The sequence below is a fragment of the Lissotriton helveticus genome, chromosome 6 (assembly GCF_964261635.1).
Source record: "Lissotriton helveticus chromosome 6, aLisHel1.1, whole genome shotgun sequence".
Taxonomy (NCBI): Eukaryota; Metazoa; Chordata; class Amphibia; order Caudata; family Salamandridae; genus Lissotriton; species Lissotriton helveticus.
In genome coordinates this window covers 1422783967-1422803761 of record NC_136067.1, presented here as the reverse complement: position 1 = coordinate 1422803761, position 19795 = coordinate 1422783967, and positions in this window count along the sequence as shown.

The window sequence follows — 19795 nt, the reverse complement described above, 5'->3', positions numbered from 1 at the left end:
TCCCTAGACTTACTCTATAGGCTTCTGAAGTCAGACCATAGCTTCTAATCGGGGCTTCCTTCCTGTTGGGATACCTCATCTGTTTTGCTGGCCCTAGTGCCAACAAGGTGTCCCTCCCCTCCTCTGCAATATGCTTCCATATGCCTGCCCTCATCTCGGTCAGGGACCTTGTGCATATGTAAAGCTGCTTCATAGCCCTGAATCCACTAATCTATGTCAACTCTGCTGCAAGCAGGCTCCTAGATGAAATACTACTGCTAGGTCTGAAGGGAAATCTTCGGCCATTCAGGCTCATCCCCCACCCCACAGGCAATGCTGGATCCTGCTGCCATTCTAGGTACAAACTTGGTTCCAACTCCTCCACAACACCCTTCTCATCCTCTGGGTGCACAGATTGTATCCCTAGCTGCTAATCAGGAGCTCAGGGCCTTTTGCAGTGCCTCTTTTTTAGTAAGGCCTATAAAAGAGCACTTGAGATCCCTGAAGAACTTCTTGAGCTAAGGCACCGTATAGGTTTCCAACCTCTCCTGCTCAAACTCCAAATCTGCAGGTACAGCTAATGGCTCTCCAGACTGAGACATGATAGCAAAAACTCAAAACAGTTGCCAAAGCAAAAAAAGACAAAAATAGTATTTTGGTATTTAGTGGTCTGAGACATAGAAGTAGAGTACACCAATTACTGTATGTAATGTGCAAATACACCTACCCTGATCACCAGTGTTAGAAATTGGGACCCACAGTCCAAATCAGGGTAAGTATAGTACACACCACATTTACCTGTGCTCCCCCTCTGGTAACTTGGCTCAGAGCAGTCAGCCTACACTAAAGAGGCAATGTGTAAAGTATTTGTGCATGTTCACACACACACATACACACATAGTAACACAGTGAAAACACCACAAAAATAATCCACACCAGTTTAGAAAAATAGGCAATTTATATCTGACTAAAACAAGACCAAAACGGTAAAACTCCAAATACACAAGTCAAGACATGAATTTTTAAAGATTAAATCAAGATATAGCTCTTAAAAACACAAAAGCTCTGGCTGGGGCTATTCCAACGTGCTTGACGGAGTCTAATCCACAAGTTCAGGCCGACTGCGAAGGAGCGCGGGTCGGCTACAAAGTCGAACAAACACCATGTACAGTACCTCGGAAACGTTGAGTAACAAAGATGTTGCAATGCCCCGGGGAGGTTAGGCGTCGCTGAGGAAGTTGCGGCATTGGTTCCTTACTGCTATGCAGGTCATTGGCATGTCGACGCTCAGGGACTGTGCGTTGCACAAGGGAGGCGAGGCGTCACTGAATCAAGTGAGGCGTAGATTCCTGGAGGTGGTGCAGAGTCGTTGAGCTGCAGACACCCGGGTACATTTCAAGGCGCAAGGGGGGTGATGCTTTGGCTGTGGTGAGGAGTCGGTTCTGCTGGAGGTGTGGTGTTGATGAAGCATTGAGAGTCAAGCCACAAGGTGTTGATTTCGCAGCATCTATGTCACACCATGGGGTCACCAATTCGGTGGCGGAGTTGGGTGCCCTGGACTTCGGTGGCACGGTATTGAGGACTCCCTCTGTGGCAGTTCTTCGGAGGAGCTGCAGCTGCGCCAGTGCTTGCATTGTGAGTCGCAGTTGTTGCGTTCAGCTGGGACCACGACTTCAGTGTGTTGTGTAGTTCCTATATATCCTATACAGGATCTGCATGTTCGGATAACATAAACTGTGGGTTTGGTGCAGGCTGGTTCCGAGCACCCCCTCCGGATATGTTAGCCTGTTTGCATTAGCTAGCTCACGCTGCCACTAGAATCTCTTCTTATTGGAGAGAGAATTGTTTCTGCCAACCTCAGAACATGACAACCCTGATCCCCCAGGATCGTGGAAACAATATACTACTTTTCGCTCAGTCAGTCGTGCTCACTTAATTTGTCTCAGAGATACACAGAATAATCAGTCTGGGCTTTTCAATAAGGATTTATTGAACAGTTGTTATTCTAGTGTAGAATAGATTTGCTGTAACAACCATCAGACAGTAGAAGAGATATATGATTAGCAGTACTACGAAAGTAAATAGATGGTACAGTTCTACCATTTTGCAGTTATCATGAATATATACAAGTACATAAAACAAATGATAAGAAAGTACGTACTCCAGTGATGTCTCCCTAACTAGATATACCTAAATGTACCTAGTATCTGTGTAGATGTTCTGGCAAGAATCCCTCTAAGGTCTAGTCACCCCATTACCTGAGAAAGGAGAGAATATGGGACCCCTATCTCGTCTTGAGTTGGACACCCCGCGAAGGATGTTAGACCACTGCTAGCTGGAGTGTCTGCATGCAGGAACCTCAGGGTCTCTGGTCAGTGTGTCAGCCTGGAAGTCACGGTCTCCTCTGTCTGTCTAAGCAGGACATGATGTATATATACCCACAGGTCTCCCCAGGGGTCCTACCTTGCTGTGTTACTGTGTCGGCCTGAAGGATGAAGTTGGACTTGAACTTTATACATAGATATTATACAGGAGATGTTCGTCCTGCTGTCAGTCCTGCTGTGCTTCCAAGAAGCCTCAAGCATAATGTATGAGTTTCGAACTAGGGAAAAACCCACGTTCTGAATGCAGTGTTGTATCTAAGTAAAAGGTCAGTTCAGATGAACTGTTATGTATGTAATGTAGGAAAGGATATAGGTGAAAGGTTGCAGTGTTACCTGCACCTATATAGGGTACCCACAAGGAATATAACAAGTGCAGGGAGCAGTGTCGGAGTGCAGCCCCAGTTCTGAAGAAATCAAAGTGTTGCCTTCTTTTTTTTAGCACAGCAACTCACTTCCAAGGGCCCAGGAACTGGATTTGGCACCACTTGGCAGTGTAGTGTAAGGATCTCAGCAGAGGAGCCCCTATGCTGCAGGTGAGGTTTTTGATGGATGGACTTGAGACAACCAACAGGAGGCAAGCTCAACTGAAGCTCTTTGAGAACCTTTAGAAAGCAGGATGCCGAGAGCAAAGTCCAATCCTCTGATTCCCTAAGACAGAAGCAGCAGGCCAACACAGCAAGGCAAGCAGCAAAGTGGCAGTCCCTATTTGAGACATAATTGAAAAACACACTTCATAAGAAAACCGCTTCAAAGAAAATAGCTCTATATTAGGGTGCACATGTGTAATCAAGAGTGAAATACTTTCTACATTTTATTAATGAACTACAAAAATATAAGAGAACAAAAATCCTTAACAACTTGACTTATTTCAAAGTATGCCCTGTGCAGGAGTAACATGCTAGATTAAAAAAAAACACACAAAACCAACACTCTAAGGGAATGCAAGAATAGGTAAAATGTGTGAAATATAAACAGGAACTAAGGGGGTCATTATGATGGCGGGTGGATCGCCACCACCCGGCTGGCAGTGGCGATCCACCCGCCATAACAACATGATTTACCCCCACCACATTGGCATGGCGGGGGGGTACCGCGGCAGACGGAAAGTCCGGCTGCCGCTTTTCCGACAGTTGGCAGTCGTTACGATTGCCGGCCGGGCGGACCTGGGGTATAACATGGTGGCGGTACATTCCAGGAACCGCCAACCATATTATATTAAAGGGCAGACAAGGCCTTTCCATGGATGCACAATGGAAAAGCTGACGGGAATTGCTTTGAGGGCCTGTTGAGGGCCCCCGGTAGGGGTGGGGAGATGCACTTGGGGGTACCTATAGTACCCCCCTTCATTGCCATGCACAAGGTGGCAGGCACCGCGCGGTGTCTGTCACCTTGTGCATGGCAATTCACAGCATGCCTCATTGGCATTGGGGCGGGTGTTGCTTACCGCATCACCCGTCGCAATGTTAATGATGCAGAATGCGACCACCAGGGTGGCAGACGCATCTTAATTGGCGGTGCAGGACCGCCACACCGCTGGTGGCTGGTCCCAGCACCGCTAGAGTGGCGGGCGGGCTGGCATTAAGGTTGAGAAAACAATCACTCACTCACGCACACATGCACGCACGCACACACATGCGCACACACATGCTCATTCAATATTGCCACCACGTTTGTCAACATTATTAATGTTAATGACGTGAACTTACAGTTCAATGGGCAGATGGACAAGTTAGTCATTTACTTTTTAGAGGTGCACATCCAATTAGCAAGGCAATTAATGAGAATCAACTCTACATCGCAAGAGTATTGCAGGAAATTCAACTTTGTATGCCTTGAGTTTCGATCCGCACCATCTTATCAAGAGTATTCCCTATGGTGAATTTTTAAGACTATGCAGGATAAATAGCACTGTGCAGAAATACCACTGTCTAGATGAGGCTAAACCTAGATTCTCAGAAAGGGGTTATGATGACCACATTGTTCAACAAGCTCTAGATAAAGCGACTAATATTAAACAAGAAGAAATGCTCTTTCATGAATCTCAAAGCAAAAAATGTCATATGTGTCTAAGATAGAACGAAAGGTAGCGCTGAGCTGTAGAGCCGCCTCATAACGACGTACAGTAGACAACAGAGACAGATAAGGTCTATCATCAACAATCAGTGGCCAATCGTTATGACAGATGCCATCCTGGGTGAGCGCTTACTTTCTCAACCCACTCGGACTTTTAGACGTGCCCCTTCCATGAAAAGTGCATTAGTAAGAAGCAGTCCTGAAATAGCATCTTGCAATTCTACATCCCAAACCAATTGGCTCACTCTGAAACATGGCTTCTACAAATGTAGTTCTTTTAGAGAAGGCAAATTTGGAAAAAATACCTTTGAATACACTTCTGCCTTTGGTAGTAAAACCATCCAGTTAAAAGGAAGTCTACAATTACAGAATGGAATTTGCGGTTTATGTTTTGACCGGCACATTTGGACTCCAATATGTGGGAAGTACGACGTTACAAGTTCATGTAAGAGTCCTGCAACACTTGAGGGCCATAGTCAATTCCGATTCCACGTACCCTGTAGCCAGACATTTCAAAACAGTACAAAATAATGACCTCAACTGCCTCAAATATTTTGTGATTGTGGCAGTGTCCCCATTAAGAAGAGGCTACAACAGGGAGAAATTGCTTAGACAGCTGGAGTCCAAGTTCATTTTGGAATTGGACTCCAGAACCCCTAACGGTCTCAACAATGGAGAGGATCTTCACAATTTTCTTTAAATCCTCCCAGGTTGAAGGATTTTAATTGTGTCCTTTACCTGTCCCTTCTGATTCCTGTGGTCCCTATGTGAGTCCTAAGTCATGATGTCTATTGCTGCGATTCCTTTACTAGCCCAATACTTTACCCTAATGTCATCCGTTTCGATTCTAATTAACTCAGGATCCCAGGATCAATACAGATACATATCTAATTACCTTTTAGCTGTGGAGTACATGTCAATTTAATCTACTGTTTCATTGGTCTCTGACTTTTGACAGGGATTCATATCACTTAGCACCGAGCACTTTATAATATTGTGGCACTTTAAAGTATTTGCACTTTGTACACAGTTGTGTTATTATATATAACTGGATGACTATAGGCAATATTTGCACATGATTTCCGGGTATTAACCCTGCTATGAACAGCGTTGAACATATATTTTGTTTGCAATAGAATACGTTTGCATTTGTGCCCGATTCAGGTGGACTCCAAAAATGGCATCATTTTGGCTGTCTCCGGCCTGAAATGATCTCTGCTTCCAAAGAAGTTAATGGGGAAATGCATTCTCCGGACTCTTTTTTTTCACTCTCTCACTTTCCTCTTCTAAAATGTCAGAATATACAATATGCTGCAAATTAAAAACAACAATACTGACTGTGAAAATGGGGTTGCTGTGAGGCATGGGAAAGTAAAGTGCAATCACATGGTTCTCCCCGGTTGCTCGTAAACATCCTATGGCCGCTGGCGCTACCTGCTATTACTCAAACTGACTGGTGTCCTCCACTCAAGAGTTGCTCGAGTCACAAGGTGTCCCTTGTCTGGGCATCTGCCAGCAAAGAGGTAAAACAATCTGTCATTGGTGTGCAGCACTGCTCACCTGGACCAATGCTCAGAAACATGGGTGAAAAAAGTCATAACAATAAATCAATCTAAATATTTGTGTATAGAGGTCTGGCCTATTTTTTATCAGTTACGTTATTGTAGATTATATGTATAGAGTCTAAACGACCCAAGCTATTGTGATGCACTCACCACTTAAGTACCATTGGCTTTTTAAACAGAAATAGGGAAGCAAAGTGTAGTAAATGATGAACAATGAAACAGAAGGAGCAGGAAACTGGTTTATTTCAAGTAAATGAGGTTCACAGGAAACACAGCAAAATGGCTTTGCTACAGCACCCCTCTCCCGTCAACTGACCACCCAACATTCCTGCCTCAAAATACCCTTACCTCAACACGAATGGAATGTAAAAAAAGTTCCATTCCAATACTACTTAATAACGTAATATATCTCTTTCCTTAACAAAAACATAAAAATAAAAAAATTCAATCATTTGTAATTATATATATATACTAGCAGCCCATCCCGACTTTGTCCGGGTATGAATTGCTGCTGGCCAGTAGTATATTGTTTTGTAGGATTTCGTTTTGTTAGCATTTCTTATCTGTGACAGGCCTGTGAAACTCTCCGATTCGCAGTGCACTGCTGATGTGAACTCGAGTTTCCCTACTTTATTTTTCCTTGCAATATTATATAGCGTGAACTCGACAACATGGCATGAGCACAATTTACATTACAGAAGAACACATTCATTTGTGGTAGGCACGGGGAGACAAAGCGATTTGACTGGAATCACAGGATGTTGAGCTGATGCCGAGATTCGAACTTAGCTCCCCAGCTCTAAAGTTCGCAATTCTAGAACTTGTGGCGGGAGGTGTGTCTAAAAGTGTATGTCGGTGCTGGCCATCAATGAGAGAGACCTGTGCATTTTTCAAATCGGTGGTTAAAAATATGAGTATGTTGCTGGAGATGTGGGCCGCCGTGCCACCAATGTACTTACCGGGGGAGGGTAAACACCCATTATTCCGCAACTTTCTTTCCGCATACCATCACTCCGCGTACTTTCATTACGAAAGTACCATGACTCCGCAATGCCATTATAACGCATGGCATTACATTTTAAATGCTTTTACCACGCATACATTTACAACGAAATTCGTTGTAAATGCATGAATGGTAAAAGCATGTTTTTTTTTAATGTTTGGATAAGGTAAGTATGGGTATAGGGGTATATGTTTTGGGGTACTGAGGTAAATGTTTTGGGGTGTTTGGGTATTTTAAGGGTTCAGATATAGTTTTGGGTTATGGGGTACAGGGGTAGTTTTAGGATTTAGGGATAGGTATGGGTTTTGGGGTACATGGGTATTTTTAGGGTTCAGGGCCAGGTTTGGGTTTTGGGGTATAGGGGTATTTTTAGGGTTCAGGGTTAGGTTTGGGTTTTGGGGTACAGAGGTATTTTTAGGGTTCAGGGCTAGGTTTGGGATTTGGGGTACAGGGGTATTTTAGGGTTCAGGGGTAGGTTTGGGTGTTGGGGTACAGGGTTATTTTTATGGTTCAGGGCTAGGTTTGGGTTTTGGGGTACAGGGGTATTTTTAGGGTTCAGGGGTCGGTTTGGGTTTCGAGGTACAGGGGTATTTATAGGGTTCAGAGCTAGGTTTGGGTTTTGGGGTACAGGGGTATTTTTAGGGTTCAGGGGTAGGTTTGGGTTTTTGGGTACGGGGTATTTTTAGGGTTCAGGGCTCGGTTTGGGTTTTGGTGCACAGGGGTATTTTTAGGGTTCAGGGGTAGGTTTGGGTTTTGAGGTACAGGGGTAATTATAGGGTTCAGGGGTAGGTTTGGGTTTTGGGGTTCAGGGGTATTTTAAGGGTTCAGGGCTAGGTTTGCGTTTTGGGGTACAGGGGTATTTTAGGGTTCAGGGGTAGGTTTGGGTTTTGGGGTACAGGGGTATTTTTAGGGTTCAGGGCTAGGTTTGGGTTTTGGGGTATTTTTAGGGTTCAGGGATAGGTTTTGGGTTTGAGGTACAGGGGTATTTATAGGGTTCAGGGCTAGGTTTGGGTTTTGGGGTACAGGGGTATTTTTAGGGTTTAGGGATAGGTTTGGGTTTTGGGGTACAGGGTATATTTATAGGGTTAAGATGGGTTAGTGTTTAAGGGTGTTGGGGTATTTTAAGGAGTAAGGGTGGGTTATGATTATGGGGTGCAGGGGTATTTAAAGGGAGCAGGGTGGACACCCGGAGCTGGAATGTACAGAACCTGGGAAGAAAAAACAATGAAATATTGGGCACAACGCTAGTTTTTTTCCCCGTAATCCCGCGCCCCGCACACGCCCACGCCCCCAGCACACGCCCACAGCACACGATATGAGACATGGCATGAAGAGCGGAACGTACCACACGCCCCCAGCACACGCCCACAGCACAACGCAGACACGCCCACAAGGGACTACTTTGCTGGCACGGTTCTTTTACCTTTTAAATGTATATGATGGGCGTCTGCATAGCCTATGTCCTTCTGCTGCAACTGCCCTTTCCAACGCTGTATTGGGTGTTGTGATTGGTGCTGTGGTTCCTGAGATTACCCGCCTCAAAGGTTTGGGCTCTCTCTTTATTATATTAGTATAGATATATATATATTTGAATCAAAGAAAAGGCAATAAGTAGAAAACTCAAATATATATACATATCACAAAGGTTTTTAGCGCGTATAGATACACAAGCAAGTTGAAAATACTAAAACAGTATTCTGGGACCGATTCACAGAACTAATTTAAGACAAAATCCTAAACTTACTACTTTTGGTATTCACAGAAGTTAGGATTTTGTCTTAAATTTGTCTTAAGACAGACTTAAGACAAAATCCTAACTTAAGTCTGTCTTAAGACAAACTTAAGACCAAACCCTAACTTCTGTGAATACCAAAAGTATTAAGTTTAGGATTTTGTCTTAAGTTAGTTCTGTGAATCGGGCCCATAGTCATTAAATTTTGCTGGAAAATTAATCCTTCTACCGCTGCATTCTGAAAATACTGTTCCGGAACTTGAACTAGCTTTAGCTGTTTGTTGTTCATTGCAACTTTCACATTGTTGTTAACCTGTGTTTGAGGTATTACATTCCTCATAATAGTCACAATTTCTAGTTGTAGTTTGTATTTCCTTATCGCCAGAGAAATTGTATGTGTCTAATTCATTTTCTTCCATGTCAGCACTAAGATGTTTTTCTTGTCCTGGTTTAAGTAACGCAACACACCCTTTATTCCACCAACTTATATTTTCTGATAAAACTGTACTTTTTGTAACTTTCATCACCAAGCTGGTTTAGTGTATTTGGTCTCACCTTACGGTGTCCTCACAGGTTTTCTAACCATGACCCAATCTCTAACAATGATTTGTTTAGTTTTGTATCTATGTACATGATCGTGATAGACCTTATCTATTTTCCGTTTTTCTTCACATTTTCGTTTACATGCAGATTCTCATCTCTTATGATATTTGTGGTAGTATTTTTTGTTTCTGTCAAATACTGGCATGAGCGTGGTACAGCTGAATCTACCCCTTAATAAATAAAAATGTGTAAACCCTGTTACAGAATGTGGTGTGTTGTTGTATGTGAAGACTATTTTTTTAAATAAAGTTTCTAACACATAGATTTGATGTAAGTGCCATTTGAACTCCTTCCTTTAATTTCCTATTAACGCTTTCCACAAGTCAGTTGGAAGATTGACTATATAAAGGTGTTTTCTGTTGTGTAATACTATACCTGGCAAAATATGAAACCATTTTTTTAATTTATTTGTTTTCCATTATCTGATACCACAATATCAGGATAACCTTTTTTTGAAAATACTCCTTCCATAAAGTCAATCACCCTTTCTGAAGTGATAATGTTCACAAACTCATATCAAATCCAGTTATTATAGTAATCTGCTAATATAATTATGTAACACATTCCTTGCCCCAAACTCATGTATAGTCCTGCAAAATTAATGGCCAAGTTTGACCATGGTTTGTTTGGTATATCCACCAAATGCATTTCCTCCTTCATACATTTCCAATGTTAGTCCAACTTACGGCATTCTATACAACTATTAACATGAAGATCTATTTCATAGTCCATACCAGGCCACCAGTAATGTTCTCTCAACAATTTTTATTGTGGCAGTTTAACCTGGATGACTCTCATGTGCCCAACAATGAGCCTTTTCCTGGGACTTGAAGGTGGTATAAACAAATCATTTCATAAAAGAAAACTACATTGAATGGTCAACTCAATCAATAAACCAATCAATCAATCACTAAAACTTTATTCGGCTTTTGCGAAAAAACCCATAAAAGTCATAAATACCACAAAGCTATGAGCTCCTGTCCAATTGATATAATCGAACACCATATTTCATACAAAAAGATAAAACACAATTTTAAAATGAGTAGATATAAAAATTCATCCATCGAGCCTACTCTATACATGGTGCTAATCACAGCTAGATCTGATCTAAGCTGAACTGCGGCATTTAAAAAACTAAGAACATACCATAACGTGGACTCTGAGAGTTTAGCTAGAAAAGTAAATGCAGGACGGACTTGATTAAAATTTGCTGATTTTAAAATTGGGGTTAAGTAGGTCTTCCTTGGCACCTTGTAATAGCTACAAAACATTAAAAAATGAATCATGGAGGAGGGCCTTCGCAGGCATCCAAGATGGTCGCGTGAGCACAGAGCTCCCCGGACGCCCGCCACCCTTCACGGATATCCTGACTACATCCTGATTTTAAGGACGGGCTTTTGTTTGCACATCCTCGCTGATCTTCCTATCCTTTGAAAAATCGAATTCGGACGCTGGGGTACACTTTTACATCGCTGCTACTTTTTGCGGCCCACCCCGAAGCAGACCGGGGGCTCAGTTGCTTGGCAGGCCGGGGAGTAGTTGAACAACAACGGCTGTCTGGTCGACCCCCTCTTGACTTTCGGTTTCGTTTTCTACTCCCGGCTCGGATTGACGGAAGCGCAGCCCTGATCCTCCTTCGGCTGACCTGGTGTCTCTCTGCTGTTTAGTGCTGGCCCTATTGAGTGCCCAAACTCCGACTTCTTGGTGCCTATGCACATCTGATCTGGTCTTGTTGTCTGTCTGGCCACTCCACGACCGGCCATTTTTACCAGGTCGCGAGGACCCCTTCGGGGTCCCTTCTCCAATATGGCCACCGGACCTGCTCCCGAGAGGCGCAAGATCAAAACACCTCTCCATGGGGGCCAAACCCAGACGAACATTATGGACCACTATTCGCAGATAAAGGGGTCCCCTGGCGGTTCTGGTCGCACTTCAGATGATCCTAAGACTGTCTCTTCAGCGCCTTCGGAAATATCCTTGCAGGACGTCATGGGCGCCATTACCAACATGCAGGCCTCTATGGGACAGCAGTACGAGGCCCTTGCCTCTAAGATCGACACGGTGGCCGTCGACATCACGCTGATTAGAGCGGATCTGGCGAAGACCAACGAGAGGGTCAAGTCATTGGATTTGAAGACTTCTAGTCTCACTACGGATGTCGCGGAGGCCCAGACTGAGATTGGTAATCTGCGTTCCTTACACAACCTGATGGCTCGTCATCTCGAGGATTACGAAAACAGAGCCCGTCGCAATAACGTACGTCTTATTGGTGTCCCGGAGAATCCCGAGATGCTGGCGGTTGACCTTTTGGTGGAGGATCTGGTTACGAATGATCTTGCTCCCGCCAGACTTAGCAAATTCTTTGCTGTTGAACGCGCTCATCGAGTCCCTGGCGGGAAGGCGAAGTCGGGTGCTCCCCAGAGGCCCATTATTGCCAGATTATTCCACTTTAGGGATCGGGATGCTATTCTTCAGGCCTCTCGGGATAAGGGCCCAGTGAAATTCGAAAATGCCTCTGTTTCTTTTCATCCTGACTTTTCACCGCTTGTTCAGAGACAAAGACTTGGATTTCAGGGTGTGAAGAGACGATTGCGGGACTTGGGCCTCAAGTACGCCATGTTGTTCCCGACCAGGCTTCGGATTGAATATGGAGAACGTACATTTTTCTTTGATCGCCCGGAAAATGTTAGTGACTGGCTTGACTCCCTGCCTAGAAGAGACGAACGTACTGGGCACCCAGGAGGCGCCATCGGGGGCGCACCAGAGTGAAGGTTGCCCCGTGGATCCTGGCGTCTGAACTTTTCTACTTTTGCAGCTGAGTCTGGACTTTGGTCTTCTTTTTTAAGCCTAGATTAGCCTGGGGGTGGCGGGGGGTAAATGGGGACTCTTCCTCCTCCTGGGTTCTTTGCGTAGCTTAGTTTAATAATGGGGCGACAGGCACACTGCAAGTTAGGGTGGCTCATGAGTCGTACGCAGGGGTGCAGGGTGGGGGGTGTTGTAACATGTTCAAGTTGGGGGGGGGGTGCGGGGGTGTGTATGTGTTTCCTTTTATTCACGAGGCATCGTATTGTTTTCTTCCTTTGCTCTGATCATTGGGCCCTGTGTGGGTGCTGCTCTGCCTACTTCTCGGGGATGGGGGGTGGCGAGTTGAGACTGCTATCCTGGAATGTCAATGGATTGGGTGACAGGATTAAGCGTGGGATTGTGTTGCGGTTCCTTAGGCGTCATTCTCCCGACATTGTTCTCCTGCAGGAGACGCATCTAATAGGTAATGCATGTCAGGCTATGAACCGGCGTGGATATCGTCTGGTGGCCCACGCTGGGTTTACTTCTGGTTCCAGGGGGGCCGGTATTCTTATCCGGTCCTCTCTCCCGTTCGAAGTTGATGAAGTAAGGCTTGATGACAGGGGGCGCTATGCAACGCTAACTGGTAGATGGGAGGGGAAGACATTGTCCATACTCTCAGTGTATGTCCCCCCGGGCCTACAGACCTTGACCTACGCTGATCTCTGCAGGGTCCTTATGGAACTTCCTGAGGGCCTTCTGATCATGGGTGGGGATTTTAATTCGGTTGTCTCAGGCACCTCTGATCGTCATCCTCCTAGGGATTTGCCCAGGGCTCAAATGTGGCTGAGTGATTTGCTTGAAACCTTCGGGCTGGTAGACGGCTGGAGATTACTGCACCCCACACAACTACAGTACACTTTCCACTCTGGGTCACATGGTAGTCTTTCAAGATTGGATTACTTCTTAATGCCATTGGTCCAATCCTCCTCCATTAGAGAGATTTGTCAGCTCCCTAGGGGAATTTCCGATCACTCCCCCTTGTGGCTTCGTTATGAGGTCGGGGCGAGCAGTGAGGGTAGGGTCGCCCCTATCAACCCCTGGTACTTCCGCAATCCTAAAACCCGCTCTGAACTTGTGAAAGCTATTGAACATTATTTTGACGAAAATGTGGGGTCTGTTTCTTCTGCTGTTTCATTGTGGGAGGCTTTCAAGACAGTTGTACGTGGGCAGTCCCTGTCCTTGATTGCCGCTGCTAAGAAGGCTGCACATGTGGAGGTGGTGCGATTGGAATCTGAGATAACCGCACTTGAGGACGATCTTCAGACAGGCGTCTCCAGTGTAAAGTTGCATTCCCTTGCTTTGAAACACACTGATTACAGGGCTCTTGTGACTGATGCGGCGAGAATGATGCATAGGGAGCAGCAGGGCAGGCTGTATAATGTGGGAGACAAGGCGGGTAAATTGCTTGCGTGGTTGGACAAGAAAGAGAGAGTGAATCGTGTTGTTCCCGTGATTGAACGGCCTGATGGAGAGTGTGTTATTGACCCAGTTGGGATCGTTCAGTGTTTCGCGGACCACTTTAGGACTGGGTACACCTCGGTTTGTGGTAGGGATGAGGAGGACTCTCGTTTGCTGCTGCGGGATATCGCTTTGCCTTGCCTTTCTGATGCTGACAGGGACCTCATGGATGCTCCGCTCACAGTGGACGAAGTCCCTGTGGCTATTCGTTCCCTTCGTTCCGGTAAGGCGACGGGCCCCAATGGTTTGCCCATTGAATTGTACAAGCTGCGACCCGACAAAATGGCGCCCTACTTAAGGGACATATTCCTTGAGGCTTTGGAGTCTGGTTCCCTCCCCTCGGACCAACGACTTGCTACCATCGTAGTTATCCATAAGGAGGGTAAGCCGCGGGATTGTTGTACTTCGTACAGACCCATTTCCTTGCTCAATGCCGAACCTAAAATTTTGGCTAAATTATTGGCTAATCGCTTGATTACCATGATCGGGGACTTGATCCATCCAGATCAATCCGGTTTTATCCCGCACAGCAATACTGCTCTGAATCTTCGCAGACTCCATGGAGTTCTCGCGAGAGCCGGGACGCTCACTGAACCGGCCATTTTGGCTTCCCTTGACGCTACCATGGCCTTCGACACCATCGAGTGGCCTTATCTTTGGGTGGCCCTCTCGAAGTTCGGGTTTGGGCCTGTGTGAAACTTCTTTACGAGATGCCCCTGGCTCAGGTGGTAGTTAATGGGAGAATGTCTTGCGTTTTTACGCTTGGGCGTGGTACCCGGCAGGGCTGTCCGCTGTCTCCATTGCTTTTCGCTCTCGCTCTGGAACCTCTCGCGGAGTGGCTCCGTTGGGAGCCTTCTATGCGGGGTATCCGATGGACTCCCGACTTTGAGGATCGAGTCTCGCTATATGCGGATGACATCCTTCTCTATCTCACCTCCCCTCGGAAGTCCCTGAATGTACTTTTTGATGTTCTGACCTCCTTCGGAAAGAACTCGGGTCTCATTATTAATTGGGCTAAATCTTGCGTCTACGTTTTGGCTGGGGATCTCCCTCCACTGCCTCGTAGATTTCCGATTCAAGTAACTGAGACCGGTTTTAAGTACCTGGGGATCTACGTTTCCCTGGACCCTTCTAGGCGATATGAGCGTAATTTGCTACCCCCCCTTCCACGGCTCAAACTGGATGTTGCGCGCTGGCGTAGGTAGCCGTTATCGCCCCTCGGTAGAGCAGCGCTTTTTAAAATGATGTCGCTGCCTCGTTTTTTATACGCACTTCAGAACTCCTTTGACCCGATCGCCTCGGGCTATTTTCGTGAAGTGGAGAGCCTGCAGAGAGAACTGGTCTGGGATGGGCGTGCCCGTATCGCTCTTTCTAAACTCACACTTCCGTGGTATGATGGCGGTATTGCCCTCCCGGACATCAGGCGTTATTACTGGGCATCTCAGTTGAGTGCGATTAACCATGCGACCTACGCACCGGGCCCTACCCCGGCTTTCTCCATGGATACATTTCTTTTGCCAGGGGGGACCTTTAACAGAGCGTTGTACTCCGGGGGACTCCATGGAACACTGACTAGTCCCACCAAAATTGCTGTGAGGGTGTGGCGGGATGCGAATGCGGCATTGGGTTGGTGTGGCAGATTTACTCGGGCTACCCCTTTGTATGATTCTGAATGTTTGGGACATCTTTGGAGAACGAAAGGCTTCGATAAATGGGATATGATTGGTATAAGCAAGGTGGGTGATCTGTGGTCGAAAGGTACCGTCAAGTCCTTCGACATGTTGAAAGTGGAGTACGAGCTTGGTGACACGGAATTCTTCAGGTATGCCCAGGTCCGTCACGCTTTATTATCTGTGTTTGCTGCGGGTGATGATATTCCTGAATCCTCCCCCCTGGAGGACCGTATTCTGGATGACCATGTGCCCGACAGCACGATTTCATTGATCTACAAGAAACTGATCAATAATAGAGCTGACTTGCTGGTGCGCCTTAGGGCCTCGTGGAGCACTGACGGACTAGAACTGGATGACGAGGACTGGCAATCTGCTTTGTCCTCGCCCAAGGAAGTCGCTATTCCTGCTCGCCTGAGGTTCGTCCAGCTTAAGATACTCCATCGAGTGTATGTTACCGGGCTGTGTCTGGTTCGCATGGGCTATTCCTTGGATGGGTTGTGTAAGCGTGGCTGTGGAATGTCTGGCACCTTCCTCCACATATTGTGGGAATGCCCGGAGGTGGTTGAGTTTTGGTCCCGATTACATGTTGTGATGGAGAATGTCACGGGTGTGTCGCTGCTGCCCGAGGCCAGGCATTGTCTGTTGAATGTTTGGGAGCCCAATGACTACAGCACCGCACAGATCGCATGGGCGACCCTTGGAAACATGGTCGCAAAAAGAGACATTGCTCTGCTTTGGGGATCTCACAGACCGCCCACCATTTCCAAGTGGAAGGAGAACATGGACTGGTGCATGTTCCGGAAGAAGACTGTGTACCTTTCCCGGGGCCGGCCCGGGAAATGGGGTAGGATCTGGTCCCAATGGAATGCTTATCGTGGGAATATATGTACTCCCCCACAGGATGTAAACCCTGATGTTTCTACGTCCCCCTAATTGGCATCCAGCTCACCTTTATCGTCAATATTTTTGCTTGTTTCCTTGTCCGCCCCTTTTACCCCACGCTAATTGATTGCAATACATGTATCTAACTCTGGAGCTCTGCCCGCATGGACTCATGATCATGTACCACTGTACTTTTGCCTTGTGAGTTTTTTTTGTTTTTTTTTGTATGTTTGTTTGATTTAATAAAAATGTATAAAAAAAATGAATCATGTACTGAGGGGACTTGCTGTCACAGCAGCATGGCGGCAGGGTCTCACCTTTGCTACTCTCTCGAGGATGCGCGAGGAGGAGATAAAATAGGTAAACACTGAACCTTGCCAAAAGAAAACGGTTGTATGTATTGGAAAGCCCAAGAAGATATGGTTCCAAAGTGTGTACAATTTTCAGGATGATGTATTTATGTACACTGGGCTTCATTAACTCTCACTCCTCCCTGTTCCCCGCACGGAGTCTGCAAAAAGACTCTTTAGCCCAAAGTAAGTCCTTTCTTTTGATTGAATCCGGCTTACTAAAGAGATCCGACCTGTCAAGAGTCCAGAACCCTTCCCGAATATATTTGAACCAAGGGATATGATGGGCATGGTTGAGGGCCATACAATCCCTTAGGATGTCTTTGTGTAAGGGTGTCCCCTTGTTCAACCAAACTTTAAGCCAATAGGATAATGGGTGAAATGACAACAGGTCTGACAGGTAACACATACCCAGTTCTACATGTACGGAAAAAGTGGAGGCTCCCTGAGGTACACAAAGGAGTCGTCTGAGGAACCTATTTTCGACTCTATGTAACTCTTCATGCGATGTATAACCCCAAATTTCACTGCCATAAGTTACCTATGCTAAACACTTAGGGTTCTATTAGGATGGCAGTCGGTAAACAACCCCGGACGCCATGGTAGCAGAAACCAACCGTCCGCTGGTACCAAAGCAAAACCGGTGGTCTGATTAGGATCAACTGCCACAAAATTCAGACCGCGGCGCAATGATGCCCCGAGAGGGCGGAGCAGGTGAAAATCCGACCGGGGCAGTCAGATTCACGACGGAAACTCACAAAACTGCCGTGAGGCCAGCGGAGTGACTGCAAGGGAAATTAGGATACCATTGAGGTGACAGCGGAACGATCCGCTGTTTCCGACCTACGCAATCGTAAACAGTGATGAATGGGTGAGCTGGCCGAAGGCCAGTTGCATGGCCACAGCCGCGAAAGTGCCGTGACAATATGGCGGTCAACCAAAAAAACATACAAGGCCACCAAGTGCACACATCAAACAAGCTCAGCCCCCAAAAACACCTAACACACCCCAATCACAAACACCCATGGCAACCTCAAAAATACAAATCCCAGGACAACCCACACAACACACCTGACAGCAATTCTCCATTTTTTGACACACCCACATAGATGAGAATAAAACCAGTTCATTCCCTAATCAGAATCCTTTGCACTACTCCAGCCCTGAAGGAATCAAACCCTGCAGCACATTGGATAGGCAAAAGTAAACACCACACGTCTCACCAGCACAACAACACACACACCCTACACCACCCTAACAACTGCACCTCAAACCATTTGCACATCACACACCATGGTACAAAAGAAAAAAACAAAATTCACTGGCAGTGAGTTGTCAGTCATGGTAGATGAGATAATCAGAGTAGAACCACAATTGTTTGGTACCCTGATCCAACAGACACCATCAGCCACCAGAGAACATATGTGGACAAGGCTAGTCAGCAAGGTCAATGCAGTAGGAACTGTCCCGCGCAACAAGAAGGAAATCATGAAGCGGTGGAATGATCTCAAGAGCAAGGTGAAAGAGAAGAATAACAAGAACCGTCAGCTGGCTCAGATGACTGGCGGAGACCCTCCCATTCCACCATGAACATTCACTGCATGGGCGGGGAAGGTGCTTGCCATACTGCATTCAGAGAGTCTCACAGGAATACCTAGGGGAGTGCAGGCTGGTAAGTACAAACAAATGTCTACCATTAAACTGCTATGTACTGTCTCGCACAACTACAAAGCTACACCTCCTAGGCCAAATCCCATCCAACTGCACAACAATACCCAACACAGGTCTCACAGATGTACAATTCACCCCATTTGATTCACCCCAAAGGTAGCCAGCTACATTCCCAGGGTTAAGTGTGTACAGGCAGCAGCACTACAAATGCCGGCCCTTGTTCCACAGCTCAGCAATATGGAGCCCCCCCCTACCCAGAAGCATGTGGCAGCCATTGTATGGTTCACCTTCACCTAATAGGTAGGTAGCCATCTTCCCAGGGAGGGCTGATGGTGGGTGAGAGGCCTGCACTACAAACCCCCCGCCCAACCCCTGAGCAGGATGGGCACCCCCACCCAGCCAGAAGCATGTAGCAGCCATTGTAAGGTTCACCTTCACCTAACAGGTAGGTATCCATCTCCCCAGGGAGGGCTGCTGGTAGGTGGGAGGCCTGCACTACAACTCCCACGATCCCCCCTGTCCCACCCCTAAGCAGGATGGAGCACCCCCACCCAGCCAGAAGCATGTGGCAGCCATTGTATTCCCCAAACAGCGCAGATGCCTGACCGGAGTACCGACGGATAGAGCGGTGCCCCAAATTCCTGAGCTGTGGCCAGGTGAGGAGCGGCGCTGGTCCCTCAAACTCTAGAAGCATTGGGAGGACGGATTCAGGTGATATCTTGGTAGATTTTGTTTTCATTATCCATGCACGCACTTTATAAGCAGTAGCAAAGAAGATTGTTGGTCCTGAAGAAGCAGGAGATACCTTTAGGATCTATCAACTGCAGAAACATGTCGACCTTTTCATACACGCAGTAGATATTTGTTACAAACTACTGTCACTTTGCACTTTACGTTTTTAATCTTGGAAGTGGTCTGCTCTTCATTATAGTTACTTGTGCACCCACTATCCATTTTTAATTGTATCACTTTCACTCACATTTTTTGTTTAGCACTGCTTACAATTACCACTATTCAGAATAATTGTATGTACGATGTGGACATACCACCTTGTGAAAATGGCCCAAATGATGACAATAAGGGCGGCTCAGAGTGCGTAACTGATGGGAATACATATCATATAGTGATGAGTCCCGATATATTTCATAGCAGATCAGACACTTTTTGAATACAGAGACCTGAGTTTCTTTAGACGCACAGTTATTATTTTTGTATATACAGCCATTGTATTTCACCAACCAAACCTACAGGTAGGTAGCCATCTTCGCAGGGAGGGCTGTTTCGGCGTGGGAGGCCTGTACTACAACTCCCATGATCCCTCTTCCCCACCCCTGAGCAGGATGGAGCACTCCCCCCACCCAGAAGCATGTGGCAGCCAGTGTATCACAACAAACAAACTTACAGATAGGTAGCCATCTTCCCAGGGTGGGCTGCTGGTGAGTGAGAGGCCTGCACTACAACTCCTACCATCCCCACTGTCCCACCCCTGAGCTGGATGGAGCACCCCCACGCAGCCAGAAGCATGTGGCAGCAATTGTATGGTTCACCTTCACCTAACAGGTAGGTAGCCATCTT